This window comes from Triturus cristatus, chromosome 2_1, assembly GCF_964204655.1.
Source record: "Triturus cristatus chromosome 2_1, aTriCri1.1, whole genome shotgun sequence".
Classification (NCBI taxonomy): Eukaryota; Metazoa; Chordata; class Amphibia; order Caudata; family Salamandridae; genus Triturus; species Triturus cristatus.
In genome coordinates this window covers 500,238,429-500,256,989 of record NC_140581.1, presented here as the reverse complement: position 1 = coordinate 500,256,989, position 18,561 = coordinate 500,238,429, and the positions used below count along the sequence as shown (strand labels likewise).

The window sequence follows — 18,561 nt, the reverse complement described above, 5'->3', positions numbered from 1 at the left end:
GTCTGTGGCTTCAGCATCCATTTTGTGATGCCAGGGCTCTTTTAAGGCGGTACCTGGTATACCAGTGCTGTCATGTCTCTCCCTCTAGAAGGATGTTATCATACTCCCACACCAGTTACTGGTGTGGGGGTATGATTCCATGGTGTCTGACTTACACCAAACACAACATGTTTCCGTGCAGCCAGTCCAAAGTTAGCATTTACCGTTGGGTTATAATGCACTTAAGAGTACATGGTCAGGCTGCATCACAGACAACCCCGGAGAAGAGATTCTGAAGGCTACAGAGGGGCTCAGCTCATGCCTGGCACCCTCTCACACAAAACTAAGCACCCTGCCTTCAGGATTGATAAGGCCTGCCATAGGGGTGACTGATAGGTTTCTATGTGCAGTGATAGGTGAGATATAGTGAACCTATATCTCTGTAAGGGGTGCATGCACCACCTTACCCAGGCTGCAGTAGCAGACCTATGGTGTCATTTTGGAGGGCTTTCCAGGGGTGGCATAATACATGCTTCAGCCCCTGGTAGGCCTCTGGGGTACCTATGCCCTGGGTACATAGTATGCCATATACTAGGCACTTATAAGAGCACCTCAGATTCGAATCTGTGACGTACCTAGGGTACATGGAATCAATTTAGAGGAAGCAGCTAGGCTGGGGTACTGAATAGCAGGGCCCCAGCCAGACTAAAGTTGAAAAACTGTTACAGCAGCAAAAAGTGGGGGTAACCATAAAAAGCAGATCCTACTCTCCTACACACTGAATGAGGAGTACTTCATAGGAGTTCAGATGGAGCTGTACTGTTTAGAAACTCAGTAAGTTGGAGGTTTTGTGTAAGGAAGCCTTCTGTGGTAAGTGACTTTGAGCACTGTGTATATTGGATAACATACACACACTGGCTGGAGGGCTGGAGTGTGATGGTACTGCTGGTGTAAGAATCTGTAATTTCTGGTGGAAGTATGGCTGATTACTCTGGTGGTGAAGCCTTTGCTTGTTCTCAGGTTATGGAGTTCGTGTAGGAGGTTTGCTGCCAGGTGAGTTAAATGGGTTTTTCTCTTAAGCACTTTGATTGATTGTACCAATCTTAGAATTCCCTCTTGACATTAACGTGGATGGCCATAACATATAAACTTCTTACCTGCAGCCACAAGGGACATGTCTTGTGTTTCAACGGACCTTATACAGCAAACATGTGGGGACCTTACTGACAATAACATTCCATTACTGTAATTCAATTTAAAATCTGACACAGGTCCCATTCACCGTCTGCGTCCATGCATGAATGGTACTCTTAGGCCTGTAACCAAAGCCATGGTTTCCATTGTTCATTCCAACAGAGGACCATTGCACAGTACCCAATGCCGATGGATGCTCTTCAAACGCAGTGTTTCATTCACAAACGGTGGGGCCTAGAATCGGCTCTTTTACAGCAGTGTTTCAAGCAAAGACAAAAGCCCAGTATTTGAGTGATCAGCCATCCCCCCCAGCATGCTGTCAGTCAGCACTCCTTCTTTGGTGCTCACCTTGCAGCAGCAGCCAGGGGATATGAAGTGCCAATGAGTGCGCCTGGATTCCCTCTTTACTAGTCTAGGGTACAACTCGAAGAGTACACACCTCAGTTTCGAACAATTAATGGTTGTGTGGGAGAAAATGCCTGATCCGTCCATGCTTTCCCCATGCTGGTACTCATCCTATTAACTACTTTCTTAGATGTGTCTAAAAATATTGTGAGTGCGCCCTGATCCTGCGCACAAAATAGGTCAATGTGCTGATATGGCTTATCTTCTACTGATTACAGTAGCATTTTTACTTAGAACACAACAACATGGAATACTAGCATAGACTATTTTACGCTAAGAACAATCTAAAATCTATTGAATAACAGCTAAATACCTCAGTGTTACGGCCTTGCTGTTCCAACACTTCAGCTGTTCGTTGTCCCCATCAGGCAGACCTGTATCACGACCATGGTGAAATTAAAATGCTCCTATAGGTAAGAGGGCATGAATGCAGACATGCAGCTTAGATTTCTGGCAAGTTAACTTGGCCATTCATTTTCACAAGGATGGTAAAACTACAGCGGTTATTACTGGCACTATCTTTACTAATCTCAAAAACAACACAGTCTGCTATAGAAATTGTGATTAATATTAACTGAAGAGTTACTGGAGAGTTCTTACTTCAGATCCTCTTTGTGAATAATTAATTCTGAAATTAGTAGTTGAAGGTGCAGCAAATAATTGTGGAGTTGCATCCCCTAAAAACACGTTTTTTTCAAAACTCTTTTTCCACTGGCTTAAGGAAAGTTGAGGGGGCCCCTGCAAAGTACACGGAGGGGCCCCCGCTCCGGATTTAATCCGGAGCTCTCAGGCCCGAGTTAGTACAGTGCTGAGGGGGCCCCCTGCAGCTCAGCCCCCCCCCCCTACACTGCGAGGGCTGCGGGGGCCTGTGTTACGCCCCTGCCCCATACAACAGCAGCTAGCTAAGATCCTGGAGGCGATATCAGACACGAAAAAGACACTATACCAAGATATAGGCACAGTGTCGGTGGGATTGGGACTCTTACATGCTGAACATCAACAACTTAGTGACCGGGTAAAAGTGGTGGAGTCATCCCTCGAGGAGTTGTCCCCGGCCCATCAGGCGACTTTTAAACAAATGGCGGAATTAACCCGACAGTGTCAAAGTACAGGAACGAAGAGCGGAGGATAGCGAGGGGCGCAATTGGAGGAATAATATCCGCATTTTGCGCCTGCCGGAGGGGATTGAAAAGGACAATATGATGTACTATTTGGAACCTTGGCTCCATACAGTGGTTGCGCTGGAAGAGCTAACACAGTTCTGTACCCTGCAAAGAGCCCATCGAGTCCCGGTGCGGCCACCGGCACCGGGTCGTCCCCCAAGGCCGGTGGTGGCCAAACTATTACATTACAGGGACAGAAGCATTCTATTACAAAGATCTTTGCACCTCATGGGCGCCGTCTGGAGCATCCATGCAGTCATGTTGGTCCTAGGCACATTGAGAACTGGGTTTGTGCCCGTTGGCGGGTATTAGGGCCATCACAGTCATTTCTTTGAGTTCTTTGTTTTGTCAGGGCTCAAAGGGCTTCTGCAGCTCAGCTCATTGTACTCTTTCCAGGCTGCACAACCACAAGGCCTACAGCTACAAAACAGGGATCCCCTTGATGGCTCAGCAACACCTCGTCAGCTCTCATACTGTTCCAGAATGCCTACCAGTCTCACAGCACCCAGAGTGCCATTTTGGGTTGATTTGTTATCACGGATGACTGTAGGGATTGGAGGACCATGGAGCTTGAGGTTTATGCAACTAGCTCTGTCTTGGGCATGCTCCCCTCATAAGACATGTTAACTTTAAATTCCTATGTGCCCTACTTTTAAATACCATGGACCCTACCTTCTGGGCTACCAGGCCTACATAGTGGTGTGTTATTAATAATGAAAGGGAAGGTTTTAGCCTTGAAAAGGGTTTCTTTTGGCAGGTCAAATCGCAGTTTTTACACTGCAACAGTCGGGCTATAGGGGTAGGTGCTTGCATTGCCACAGTAGTGGATGGCACAATAGGTGCTGCAGTTCACTGGTATCCTTTAACTTTTAGGTCTGGGGTACACTTTGCACCATTTACTAGGGATGTATAAGCAAGTTACATTTGCCAATTAGGAATATGCCAATTCAACCATTTTTACATGGAGAGCACAGGCACTTTTCTATTGGTCAGCAAAGCCAAAGTTCACAGAGATGTAAAGCCCACAAATAAAAAATAGGGTTCCAGCAAAGGCGAAATATCCGGGGTGACAATGCAGAAAAGGAAAATTTCTCACAGTCTACTCCCACCTGAGAACTAGGGTAGACTAATGAATCCCTTGATGGACTTCCCTGGTCAGGTGATAGAACATGGATTTCTGCAGTGACACTTGTCTTATCTATCCCCTTTTAACCCTACCTGTGGCTCTCTGTCAATCTCTGCCACTAGTGACCCGACTGCCAGGTCGAGGCTGTCATCTGGGGCCTTGGGTTGGCCTCACATCCAACTGTGGGGCTGATAAGAATTTGCCCACCGACTTCTGAAGTCTGTTTGGCCTCCTAGGTTTCTCAAAGTTGAGGTCTGCACCTTTAGGTGATAGATATTAATCTTGCACTCTTTTTTGCCATCTCAGGGCGGGGCACTCTGACACTGGCCTTTCAGTTCAAGGTCTGTACCCTAAGACTGAATGGATCCCTAGGAGTTGAAGGACTTCTAGGACGGACACACAGAACCCCTTAAGGGTGACACTCTGTCTGTGTCATGCAGGAGTCTGCCTAGTGCAGGTCTTCTGTCCTCTGTAAGTTTGACAGTGCAAGCAGCACATCCAGGCCAGAAATGGCTTCAGCAGAGTAACTTCTGGGGTGCCCTCTTCTCAGACCCATGGGTCCTCCCACTGTGGATGGTATCCTCCTCTTCTTTTGGGTCTTTGTAGCCTTAGTTTCTAGACTGGTTTACCTCTTCTAGGCACTGCCAACACTCCTGGACTCAGAGTCCCACAGATCTATCTTGCACCTGGTCCTCTCAAAGGCCAACATGGCCTTCTTCTCCTCTAAGGCAAATTTATTTTCTTCCAGGGCAAGGGTTGTAATTGCCTTTTCCTTTTCAGCATTATAGACTGCAGCTGCTTTCTTTTTGTCTCCAGGCAGGGCCAGCTTCTTCTTCTCAAGGGTCAGAGTGGCCAGTTGCAGCTTCAAGGCCCTCTCAACTTTCCTGTCGTACATTTCAGATGGGGACAGACTGTGGGCAGACATACTGCTCCCTGCTCTGGACAATACAGGTGATGCTGCTTCTTGGGGAGAACACTCCTCTGGCATTGGGGCTTTCTCAATGTCTTTCTCATTTCCCTCTTCAACCTCAACCTCATTCTCTTCTGATGTGCACTGTAGCTGAGTGGCTTCCTCACAGGTTCTGAGGGCAATTTGATAATTCTCCTTTGTGCACTGCTGCTTCCAATTCAGTCCTTTTGCTTGCACATGATGTGAAGTTCTCTCATGCAAATGCTCTTAAGGTTAGCCAGATCCACCTCCATGTTCCATAAACATGGAGGTGAGTTTTAGCCCCTCCCTAACAAAAAATAAATCCAGGTGCCAAACCTACCCACTATTTCAGCAGTTCCTGTTCGTCTTTCTACAAATAGGCCCACAATGCATCAGGGCAATCTAGAAATGGTGGAGTCTTCAACAACACTACACTTTGGTTCTGAGGGCTGAGAGTATTATGGTAATCCTAGTGTCCTCCCACAAGCAACATTAAAATCTAGATTGGTGCAGGCACTGTAACAACAGTAAACCTGGAGACAGAAGTCTGGTAGGATAAATACAGGGTCCTTCAGCCATCAGACAGTGGATCCACAACAATTGTCTTGGCATCCTTTCTCTCCCTTTCAAGTGTGCCCCAAGTGCTATATGTAAACCCGGAGAAAAAACTGCAGGATCCTTCTGTGACCAAACACGGGATTCTCAAGAATTGTCTCGGCATCTTCACTCTCTCCCTTTGAAGCATACTCCAAGTTTTATATGTATTTCAACAGACCTGTCAAGCAGGATATAACAGTATAGTGTCAACAGGATGGGCACAGCCGCACCCTTCTGCTGAGCTCGAATGAGTCACCTTTGCCCATTTAGGTCAACCTGTTAGTCATAGTGACCTATTGTATAGCTCTTGGGAGGAATTTTACACCTCATTCACATCTTGTTCGGGTCACTTGCAGGCTGGGAGAAGCTGGAGAATGAATGCAATTAAGCCACCAAGATCTTCAGGCTAGAAAGGGGTATTTTTAAAGGTTTTTTTCCTTAATGACTGATAAAAATCTGATTCTCCATTGAATTGAATTTAAGTTGTTTAATTTTTTTCTCGAGTTAGCAGTACCAGCATTTAATCTTGCTTCTCAGTGTTTCAATGTGAGTCAGCCAGCCTTCTTACAATGAAAATAACTTTTCCGTGCGAGTCAAATTTCTATGTCATACTTGTAAGTATTAGGTATTACATTTTTTATACCTGTCACAGGGTTCAATTTGACAAGTCACATTGCATTTTTTACACTGCTGCAGTCAGGCTACATTGGAAGCCCTGAAACCATGTCTGAATTGCCACTGTAGTGGATGCCATCATAGGTACTGCAATCCACTGTTGGGATATAACTTTTGGTTCTTGGTACACTTAGTACCATATGCTAGGAACTTACACATAAGTTAAATAGGCCAGTTAGGAAAATGCCAGTTCAACCATGTTTAAAGGGGAAGCACAGGCCGTTTGCTACTAGTTAGCGGGGGTAAAGTGCACAGAGTTTTAAAGCCGGTAAACAAAAACTACATTGGAAGCCCTGAAACCATGTCTGAATTGCCACTGTAGTGGATGCCATCATAGGTACTGCAATCCACTGTTGGGATATAACTTCTTGGTTCTTGGTACACTTAGTACCATATGCTAGGAACTTACACATAAGTTAAATAGGCCAGTTAGGAAAATGCCAGTTCAACCATGTTTAAAGGGGAAGCACAGGCCGTTTGCTACTAGTTAGCGGGGGTAAAGTGCACAGAGTTCTAAAGCCGGTAAACACAAACAGGACCCAGTAAAGATAAAAAATCTTGGGTGCCCGTGCAGAAAAGGCAGAAAACAAACTAATTTTTTATGTTTAAAGCCAGGGGTTTAAAGTTAATTAATTGAAACTCAGGACTAAAGAGGTACACTTTAAAATTTCCAAGTTTTTACTTAGCCTTCTTAGAGTCACAGTACTCGGAACTAGTACTGCAAGTTCAAGGCGTTTTGGGTTTCCTTGGTTCTTGTGGTGACATTATTTCACATGCAAATATTTCTTGTCTTTATGTACATGGCCCCACAATCCTTGCTACTGGAGATCCAGAACAGAGGAGGCTAACGGAGGTTTTTTGCTGTTCTTCGTTTGTGGAGATAGAAAACATTTCTCAACTGCAGGTTTGCTTCTGGGCAGGATGACAGCACAGTGGAAATCCACAGGAAACTGCTCAGGATAGTGGTGAAGATCCTCCTGAAGACACCAGGGGGCAGATTTATGGTAACTGACGCATCCCTGCATATCAGCAGGGATGCGCCAGTTATTTTGCGCCCCAGCTCCGCCATCATGGATGCGCCGCATTTATAATGCGGCGCACCATGGGGCAAAAACGGCACAGATGCGTCACGCATCTGTGCCGTAAAAGTGGCGCATTGCTGGAGTTGCGTCGCGAGCGCGACGCAGCTCCAGCAAGGCTCTGGGGTGCCCTATCTGCACAATGCTGCGTCAATCCTTACGCCTGCTTCAAGCAGGCGCAGGGTTTTGACGCAGCATGGGCTCAACAGTGACTGAGTGAAATCTTGTAGATTTCACTCAGCCACTTTTAGGAGGCGTTCCTGCGCCGGAACGTCCCCCCCCGTGCCGGAACGCCTATATGTGGCGCAGAGCTTCACAACGTGACGCATCTCCCAGATGCGTCACGTTATGAATACCCCGCACCATGGCGCAGGATTTGCGCCGCCGCTGCGTCACAAAAGTGACACAACGGCGGCGTAAATGAGGCGCAAGGGCCTCATAAATCTGCCCCAAGTCTCCAAGTGGTTCTATCATATGACAATTCTACACCAACCCTGCAGGACAGAAAAAGCTATCACCGAAATATGCCATGTGCATATTATGTGAAAAGAAATTCAGACTTGGAGGTCATGGCAAATATTAATTCGGAACATCATTGATGCAGAAGCATCTTAATGCTTGACATCAAAGGCAATTTAATGCAAAATGAAGCAGGACTCTTGAGAGGTAGCATCCATATCTGCTGCTGCATTACAATACACCATCCCTCCAGGTGAGAGAATGGCAAAGCACATTGTGCAACAGGCGAAGGATGAGAGTGACACTTGTGCCGCTACTATTGGCTGCGCAACAGTGATCTGCACTCGAGAACAGAGTGCACGAGCTGGAAGAAAACAAGTCTTGTTACATCAGCAGAAATGCAAAACGATGTTTTTACAATTCAAGTTCCTGTTCCACTGTTACAGTTAAAAAGAGATACAAAATCATGTTTGTGTTCCACTGTTACAGTTAAAAATAGATGCAAAATTATGTTATTTGGGGTGGTCGCGGGGGGTCGATTGCAGGAGGGAGGGCGAAAAATAAAAAATAAATCACTTACCTTGCCGCCGCCGGGTCCCACGTCTCTGCTCCTGCTCTCCTGCCTCTGACTTCAGGAAAAGGAAGCAGCCAGCCACGCTCCCTCCCCTAAGCCAATCATAATGCTGTAATGCAGTGTTGTGATTTGTCTGAGCACCCTGACACAGCGCTCATCCAGGGGCTGGAGGGGTAGGCATGTTCTGTTGCTGCTTGTGTATAAAAACAAATATATGTGTGTTTTATTCTTGTGTGTGCTCAGTATTATGCTCACCAGGTGTCAGAAGATCCCCTTGTTGCCCAGCTCTATGATTCCTAGGCTATTTTCAGGTCTTGGCTAGAGAGCATTTGTGCTGTCTCTTCGAGATTTGTATATACTTTGTGGGCTTCAGCCCACCCAAAGCCTTTCCATTTGTTGGCTCCTTCGTCGCTCTCCTATTCTTTTTCCCCATATGTCAATGGCATGCATGTGTCATGCTTCTTCCTGTGTTTAGCCCTCCCCGAGAGCACTGACCAATTACTATATCAATCCACTGGCCACATTTTAGCATGTGTTTTAGAAACTACTTTTTTCTTTGTTGAAAAGCCATTCACACAATCGGTCCTGTTTTCACTTGCTCCGAGCTCTGCTCCGTTTCTGTAAACAAGCCTGTAAATCTTGTTCTTATCTCATCACATTTGCTGAGCATTCAAAGACTGAGATCAAATGTCAGACGCTGTTTTCAGAGGGTGATTATTCAGTGCCCCAACCCCTCCCTCATCACTGCTTGTTTATTTTGATAAGAGCACTTCACGAGTGCTCGTGTTTTTGCTCCGAGCTCCATTTCTGCAAGAGTATTTATCATTTTTTATTAATGTTTTCGCAAAGCAGCTACCACAAGCTGCTCTACCTCTGCGGCAACTATCAGGATCAGATTATACCCCAGTGTGCTGCCATCTCCACTGATGCCACTGTTGGCTGCATACCATGGGTGGGCATCTCGGCGAATTTTCAGTTTAGTTTTCTTTTTCACGGCAGGAGAATGTAGTGCCGCGGCCAGGTCACGCCAATTTTTCGGAGGCAGCTTATCAGCTACTGGCCTTTGTGCCACTGCAAGATCTGATAAGAAACTCATACAGGTACATAGAAGTCAACTAATGGCCTCTTTGTCGCTGCTTAGCTTTAGGAGCCAGGTGAGCTGAACATTGCTGCATTATAAAGGATTATACCAACAACTGTCTAGAAGGTACTAGAACAGGCACCACCCTGGGATTTGCATGCTTTTTCATGGACTCTAAATGTCAGGTGCCACCAGTAGCTCATGTGATAGTGGTTTGTAACAATCTGTACTGGTTCTTCAGTCGGTTGTTGCATGCTTTTCGAAGTGGAAAGTACACGAGTTTCACTTTAGCACTTAACACCTGTAGTATTGCATTGGTGGCACACGCTTCCTCTCCTAGGGTGCGCATGAAGTATATTGTGCCAAGCATATGTGAGCTGTCTACGCCTGGGTTACTTTCCCAAAACTTTCATTTTGGAATTGAACTAGGAAAACGTAGACCTGTTGCCACGAGTATCTATAAATAGCAAAATGTACCAGACCTGCTTCGCTTTCTTGTATTGCAGATCGTTTTATGCAGCTAAGATTCTGGGATCTTGTACACCATAAATAGAGTTACTTGGACGTCTAGTCATGGGGCAGAAGGGGTTAATAAACTTCATTAAATAATGTAGGCACAACTCTCTCTAAATCTTGGACCTGTGACCCGAAGCCGTCAAGCATCTGGTGCCCACTGTTGCATGTTTCTGTGGCAAAAACTTGCCCAGCAAGACAAACAAAATTGCAAAGTTTGATTTTCTATAGTTAACTTTCTTTTATTTTGCCAAGTCTTCTTTTCTCACTTTGCATTCATGTATTTATTTTTTTTGCTCAGGAACGCTATTCTCAAAAGAGGAGGATTTTCTTGTTTTAAATATTGCAAAGCACATCGTTTCTTTCTTCTGTGTAATTTCTAAAATTATTATTTTACACATATTTGTGCAGTACACCCCAATCCATCCGATAGCAATCCAATTTGCCCCACTCAAATCCACACCAATTCACCCCATTTCACCCCACACCAATTCACCTCACTCAGACCACTCCAATCCCCCATTCCAATCCAAACCACTCACCACAATCCAATCCAATTCACCACACTCTAATCCTCCCACCCACCGCACTTCAATCTGCCCCACTCCAATCCAAAACAAGCAGCCCTGCTCCAATCCAAAAAACTTGTCCCCACTCCATCGTCCCACTCCAGTGCCCCACTCCAACCCAAGACAGTCTATCCTATTCCAATCCAAAATAATATGCCACACTCCAATCCAAACCATTCTACCCCACTCCAATTCAAAACCATCTGCCCCACTCCAAAACAATCTGCCTGCTCCAATCCAAAGCAATCAGTCCCACTCCAATCCAAAACAATCTGCCCCACTCCAATTTGAAAACATGTACCCCACTCCAACCTGCCCCACTCCAACCCAAAACAATCTGCTGCACTCCAATCTGCCCCACTCCAATCTAAAACAATCTGCCCCACTCCAATACAACCGTCCCCACTCCGTTCTTCCCACTTTAGTGCCTCACTCAAATCCAAAACAGTCTGGCCCACTACAATCTGCCCCATGCTAATCTGCCCCACATAAATCCCAAAGTCTGCCCCACTGCAATCCAAAACAATCTGCCCCTCTCCAATCTGCCCCACACCAGTCTGCCCCACTCCAATTCGAAACAATCTGCCCCACTCCAATCCAAAACAATCTGCCCTACTCCAATTCAAAAACATGTACCCCACTCCAACCCAAAACAATCTGTTGCACTCCAATCTGCCCCCACTCCAATCCACCCCACTCCAATACAACCGTCCCCACTCCGATCTGCCCACTTTAGTGCCCCACTCAAATCCAAAATAGTCTGGCCCACTACAATCTGCCCCAATGCCAATAAGCCCCACACAAATCTCAAACAGCCTGCCACACTCCAATCCAAAACAATCTGCCCCACCCCAATCTGCCCCACACTAGTCTGCCCCACTCCAATTCCAAATAATCTGCCCCACTCCAATCCAAAACAATCTGCCCCACTCCAATACACAACAATGTGCCTGACTCCAATTGAAAGCAATGCCCCACTCGAATCTACCCCACTCGAATCTGCTCCACTACAAGCCAAAGCAATCTACCCCATTCCAATACAATCTGCCCCACTCCAATCCAATCCACTACAACCCAGTCCAATCCACCCACTCCACCCCAGGCCAGTCCAATCCAATCCACTCCAATCCACTCAACTCCAATCCACCATAATCAACCCCATTCCAGTTTAAAAGAACTTGACCCACTCCAATGTGCCCCACTCTAATCCAAAACAATCTGCCCTACTCAAATCCAAAACAATCTGCCCCACTCTAATCCAATCCACTTCACCTCAAACCAATCCACCCACCCCATCCCAATTTACCCCACTCCAATCTAGTCCACCACACTCCAACCTGATCCACCCACCAATACAATCCACTGCAATCCAGTCCACCTCACACCACCCCACTGCACCCCAATCCACTCAACTCCAATCTGGTCCATCACACTCCAATCCAGTCCACCCTAATCCACCCCACTCCAACCCAAAACAATCTGACCCACTCCGATCCAAAATAATCTGCCCCACTTCAATCCAAAACAATCTGCCCCACTCCAACCTGCCCCACTCCATCCCAATTCACTCCACTCTAATCCACCGCAATCTACTCCACACCAATCAAATCCACCCAAATCCACCCCACTCCAATCCACCACAATCCTTCCCATTCCAGTCCAATCCACACCACCACACCCCACACCAATCCAACCCACCCCAATCCAGTTCAATTCATCCCACTCCAATCCAACTCTAATCCAACCCCTCCCCACTCCAATCCAACCCATCCCACTCCAATCTAATCCATTCCAACCCACCCCACTGAAACCCAACCCAATCCACCCACTCAAATCCACCCCACTCCAGTCTTATCTACCCCAGTCCATCACATCCCAATCCACCCCACCCAATCCAGTCCACGCACCTCATTCCAATCCATCCAAAACCAATCTAATCAACCTTAATCCAGCCCACTTCAGTCCACCTTAATCCAACCCTCTCCAGTACAATCCACCCCACTTCAAACCACCTTAATCCACAGCACTCCTGACCACCTTAATCCACCACACTCCAATCCATTCCACCCCATCCCACACCAATCCATTCCACCCCACATCAATTCAATTCACCCCAGTCCACATCATAATCCAATCCCTCATAATCCAATCCACTGAACTCCAGTCCACTACAATATAATCCAGCCCATCCAGTCCACCCATTCTAAACCACCACACTGCACTCAATCTACCCCACTCTACCTCAGTCCAGGCCATTGCCCTCTGCCCTATTCTACCCCACTCCACTCTACTCCACTCTCTGTCACTGAACCAGTGAACTCTAATCCTCTCTGCTCAACTCTGCTCTCCATACTCCACTCTATGACACTCTACTCCAAGAAAGCCACTTCATGACACTCTACTCCCCACTCCACTCTACGACACTCCTCGCCATTAACCTTTAGCCATGCTGAACAGCAGCCACACTAGTGTACAAAAACACATTGCCAAAAACAATCGCTTTTGTATAGATGAGACCTATTGCCTGAGCCAATGGTTGTTCTTTTTATTAATAAACATTTTCAGACTACAAGTTTAAGCACAGTACCAAATCCTAGGTTCTAGATGAAAGACTAAAGGTCTTGTTTAGAGTTTGTCTGGCAGGTTACTCTGCCACAAACATGGCAGAGTACCTTGTCTGCCACATTTATGGGCTGCCTGCTCTACTTAGAGTTGGGCAGAGTGTCATGTTTCAGATGGGGATACCTCCAAAGTTTCGCCGCCGGGAGTCTTACACCGAAGGGCCAATGGACTTGGGGGCGTTGGAGTAAGTACATAGGTCTGTCTGCCTTATCCTGGGGCCGATTCACAGAAATAATCTGAGATAAAATCCTAAACTCACTACTTTTGGTATTCACAGAAGGCATTTAGTAGTAGTAAAGTTAGGAGTCCTAACTTTACTACTACTAAGTGCCTTTTGTGAATACCAAAAGTAGTAAATGTAGGATTTTATCTCAGATTAGTTCTGTGAATCTGCCCCAGTGTGGATGTTCTGATGTAGTTTGTTTTCTGAACAGTCAAAAAGGAAAATTTAAAAAATGAGACAAGTGTCAGCATGTCAGAGTCACTTATTTCTTTGTTTTTCCACAACAAACTTCTGTCTTGGGAATTTGTTTTTGAAACACACAAAAGTTTCCTGAGAGGCTGCATGAAACATGGAGGCTCATCAGCAAACCTACAGTGTTTTCAGCGACTCCTCTGTCGTCATAGAAATCTCTGCCAAGCGCAGACTAAGAGCTCTAGATGTGATGGGCAGTAATGACTGACGCCCCTTTTAACAAAGGTTTGTGAAAGGTAATGTGCATGCTGTTTTTTCTGTCATTGTGTGACATAACGACACTAATGTTGGATAATAACCATTTTTAAAAAATAAAAAAAGCGCGTACAACATAGCGGTGCAAATAGCCGTTACAGTTTCACAGTGTAATTGTATCGTTCCCTTCTGTTTCTCGCACCTATTCCGGTCAAGATACTATTAAAGATCCACTCGGGGAGGGGGGCGGGGCTTATTTACAAGTCCCTTGCGCTACTTTTTCGTCACTTTTCCAATGTTAAAAGTGACGCAAAAGTGGCGCAAGGGGCTTGTAAATCCCCCCGGTTTTGTCATTTATCGCACACTCTGAGCTTTCATTCTGATGCAGCAGGTTCTTGCTCAATGCTCGGTCCTTGTTTAACGCGTGTGTGCTGATCGTTTTATTGGCAATTCGATTCCAGGAAACAATCCTTCTGGGGAAGTCCTGTATTGCGCCTTATGTTTTTTGTTTGTTTTTAAATACTGCCACTGAGGTTTCAGAAGTCTCAGCGCACACTATCTTTCTCCTAGCCTCCAGCACCAGTAAACCGTGAGTATCTGCTGTCTCTAATCATTTTCGTGAAAGTTATTCTATAGGTGTGTGCGCGAGCCTGGCTGCATCCTTTGTCCGTTTAAATGTACTTCCTGCTAGTAACTGCGAGTTGTTTTGTTTCTCTTTCTCATTTTCACTGCATATGGTTTTATTTCTGACACTGCTGCCCGCGTTCAGCCTCAGCTTGTTTCGTGGTTTTTCCCATCCAGCATTGGCCTCTTCGTCGCCCAAATCTATAAACATCTTCAAGTAACTCCGCGAAAACAAATTGGATACTCCGAACGCACGTCATCCACGGCCGGGCAATCTACGCAGGGTTCTCATTTATGTTCACTTTCGACGTGAAGTGAAGCCCTTTGAGTCCAATGTGTGTTGCGCGCCTGTCATGCCTCGCATTAGATCTGGCTATAGAAAGCTTGCCTCTTTCTGCCCGTGAAATGCATGTATAACACATGTTCAGTCACTTGAATCTCGAATGTTTCTAGCCTAAAGACACTAACGGGCATATTATCAAGCCTGGCGATAAAATTATCGCCGCTTTAGCGGCAGAAAACTGCCGCTAAAACGGCGATAATGGGCTTGATAATATGCTCTATGGAATTCCAATTGAAGCCCATGTTAAATGTGAAGGTCGTCTAACATAACCGATAATTTTAACGCCTGGCTTGATAATATGCCCCCATCACTGTACTGAACCCTATGGACACTAATCCTACCACCTCCTAGCAACATTAAAACACTGCAGTGCACCCTAAACTCACTGTCCCACTACATTACCCATCACACTGCATACTACGGGGCAGATTTACAAGCCCCTTGCGCCTCTTTTGCGTCAATTTTAACATGGGGAAAATGACGCAAAAGTGGCGCAAGGAGCTTGTAAATCTGCCCCTTTGGATGTTAGCACCAAATGCATACTGGGACGTCCTAGGATAGGCTGCATCTTAAGCACCCTGACCCCCCATATTGCATTCTATTTATTTGTATGCATTTATTTACATTTTCTACAGCACCACTCAACTCGGGGTGTCAATATACTTTAAAGCAAAACAACTGTCTCTAATTACATTCAAAAGGTCATACAGAAACAGAACTGAAGCTGTGAATGGGTTTAAAATCTTGCAACATATAAATTGAGGAGGGTCTAAAGAAATAGAGTCAGTGACAGAAGAGGAAGTGGTCCCGGGTTGAATTGAGGGGTTGACAGGAAGAATTAAATGAGCTCTAATTGCACAGATACTGGTATTTCCTAGCATCGCACCGTTATCCAAGTGGATCCCGGTCCCGTGAGACCTTCCCAAGTGATTTCCAGTCCCACAAGGGGGACGAGAGGCAGGAAACTACATTTCCCGGCAGCCCAAGCAATGCGCACGCCGCTGACACCAGCAAGCGCGCCAGGAGGCACTTAAAGCAAGGAGACAGGGCTCCCGCAGCGCGGGAGCTCTATTTCCACAGTTACTGGTATTTCCTGGCATCGCACCGTTATCCAAGTGGATCCCGGTCCGGTGAGACCTGCCCAAGTGATTTCCAGTCCCACGAGTCGGACGAGAGGCAGGAAACTACCTTTCCCAGCAGCCCAAGCGGCGTGCATGCCGCTGACACCAGCAAACGCGCCAGGAGACACATAAAGCGAGGACGGGGCTCCCGCAGAGCGGACCGCGCGTGGATGTGCCAAGGCGAATCTCCGGGCCAAGGGCCTGTCAGAGACCGAAGGAGGCCGGGCTGGGCCACATTTTTGAAATCTACAGATCCAGAGATAACCTGCTCTGACTATCCAAGGTACTGAGTTATTGACATTACTGACATTGCGTGTGGGTTGAGGGGGCATACAAATGAGTAGGCCCAAATGTGGAAATGGGCAGGGGGTTGTGGAGACACTGGACGCTTTTTCATTGAGGGCTGAGTCTGCACTCATACATAAAATCGAACTCACAGAGTGCAGATTGTCCCTGGAGCCACAAAACTCCCACAACTGACCTACCCCTATCGTCCCCTTGTTACAATCTAACCCGGAAGTAAATTCATCTCATACCAGCATGTTACACACTGCGGTTTCGGACCAGGACCCGGAAGTTATTAATGCTTCTGGTATTGTTGAAAAATCTGATAAATCTATTATACCAAATGTAGTTACACGAGGCCAGAAAGCAAAAATTAATCATGGGAATAGCCTTGCACCACCATCAAAGTAAAGGAAAGGGCAGGCCCCGATAAACAAAATTACCTCTTGCCTAAACCATTAGGACGTAGGAGTAAACCTGTTGATAAAGAGCATAATCAGGGGCCTATTGTGGCTTTAAAAGATGTGGTATCAATGAGAGTATTACCAATCAAGGAGAGGGAGGATTTCTGGAAAAAGTTAGAGTTAACGGTCTCAGCCGTTCTTGACCCGATATTGCAAAAGCGAACTGAAATCGAGGCTAGTTTAAATAACCTCAAAAAGCCAGTGATTAGTAGTACCTCCTCAAGATTGCTTGATCATTGCCAAAAGAGGGCAGAGGTTATTTCCCCTAATGTTCAATTCAAGAGGACTGCCATGAGTGGGGTTGTGCATCATCCTGAACCTCTTTTAAGACCTCAGGATGATCCACTATGCCCAAGGGCAGCATGTATTTTGTCAAATAGTACTGAGACCCCACATCAGATAGAAGCTTGGACTACCAAGCATGCCCAGACTACATACGCCTGAACTAGCGGCAGCACTGACAAGGTTAGTCGCATTCAAGATGAGAGATCTCGGATTACAAGTACCATAGAAGGACAGATTCCTGACCATAGAGGGTTCCGTGGCCCACATACTAATTTGCATCTACCACCAGAAGCAACTCCATACACCTTGGTACTGGCCAACGTTCCCCCACTGTTGCCCGGTGAGTCAGAGCACTGGTCAACACTGAGGAATAAATCAGTACACTTCTTGAGTGCAAGAACGGGGATTAATAATAACTTGCTGTTCTCAGAATTTAAGATGGTGCGTCGGATTGGGTGGGTGGGAAAATCTACCAAGACCTTCCCCGGAGATTGTATAGTATTATCTTTTAGATCCTCAGGCTTAGTTCAGACAATGTTAGATAGAATGGTTAATTGAACTGTAAGTACGAGAGGGATAGCCCTTTTACCCCTGGGGTTCTTTTATCAACCACCCAGACCTCCATGGCACATTGCAGAGGAGGAGAGGTTTATGCGGGTAAATCAGCACTCCCAGCATCCTCCTTGGTTTCCCCCAAATCACTTTGAGGCATTGAGTGGTCTTGCAGACATAGACTGACTAACTCCCAACCCAAGAAATCTAAGGAAAATGGACACCACAAATAACGATTTAGAGAAAGTCCCTGATATAGCAGATAGTATAGCTGCCTCCTTTCATGTACACGACCATGATCATGAGATTAGCTTACACCTTCCTTCACTCTGGGGTACTGGGAGTGAAGGAAGTGTAGGGTTGATTATAAATATCACACCCGCAGTGCCTGCTAGTAATAATATTGCCGGGGAAGTTACAGTGGCGCATGACCATAACACCCTTCCCCTTCGACTTATCTCCTGGAACATTGCGGGCATCTGCTCAAAATTGATGGATGAGATCTGGTTACAATATGTCAAGACATTTGACATTATTTGTGCCCAGGAAACCTGGAGCAGGGATGATATTGATATAGATGGTTATTCTTCATTTAATGTCCAGGCAACCCCTTCACTCGCAGGGAGGGCAAAGGGAGGACTGGTGACTTTGATTTCTGTTAAAAATGGGTCATTAAAGATAGAGAACATAATTGATTCCCCCTGGTACCAGCTCATTTTGATCTCTGGCTTGATTGATGCTCCAATATTATTGATTCACTGGTATTACAATATTTTTGATCCAAATAACTGTGGGGTCATTAATACCCTTAAAGAGGAAATAGATAAGGTTGCAGGGAAATGTTATCCTTTGTGCATAATTTGGGTGGGCGATTTTAATTGTACCTCATGCCAGTATAGTTTGTATGCTTGTGCTTTTGATCTTTATTTCGACATTTTTTCAGTCATAAAAGATTACAGTTAAAACGGTTAAAAAATGTATAAAACCACAAGAGATAAAATAAACATTTCTTAAAATCAGATTAACAAGCAGGGTATGCAATCATGATATACAATCACCTCTGGGTTCCGCTGTGATGAGAGAACATCTCTTGGACCACATAGCTAGCAGGAACTTTGAGAGTGCGAAAACTATGTGCGGTGAAGTGTCAGTTTTAAGAACTCTCATTGCAACAAAACATTTATCAAAGCCCATGTTCCTGCACAAGGGTACCAACCAGTACTTTCTGGCTTTTCTGTAGGCAGGGCAAA

At 45.9% G+C, this 18,561-nt stretch overlaps 1 protein-coding gene across 1 annotated transcript in view; it reads left to right on the top strand.

The window, feature by feature from the left end:
- The first annotated feature begins 14,159 nt into the window (after positions 1–14,159).
- LOC146865547 (baculoviral IAP repeat-containing protein 1-like) overlaps positions 14,160–18,561 on the top strand; it is a 932,191-nt gene continuing 927,789 nt past the window's right edge. Inside the window, exon 1 of the mRNA XM_085632362.1 lies at positions 14,160–14,226. The gene's annotated coding sequence lies outside the window, so the exon portion shown is untranslated. The remainder of the gene's footprint in view (positions 14,227–18,561) is intronic.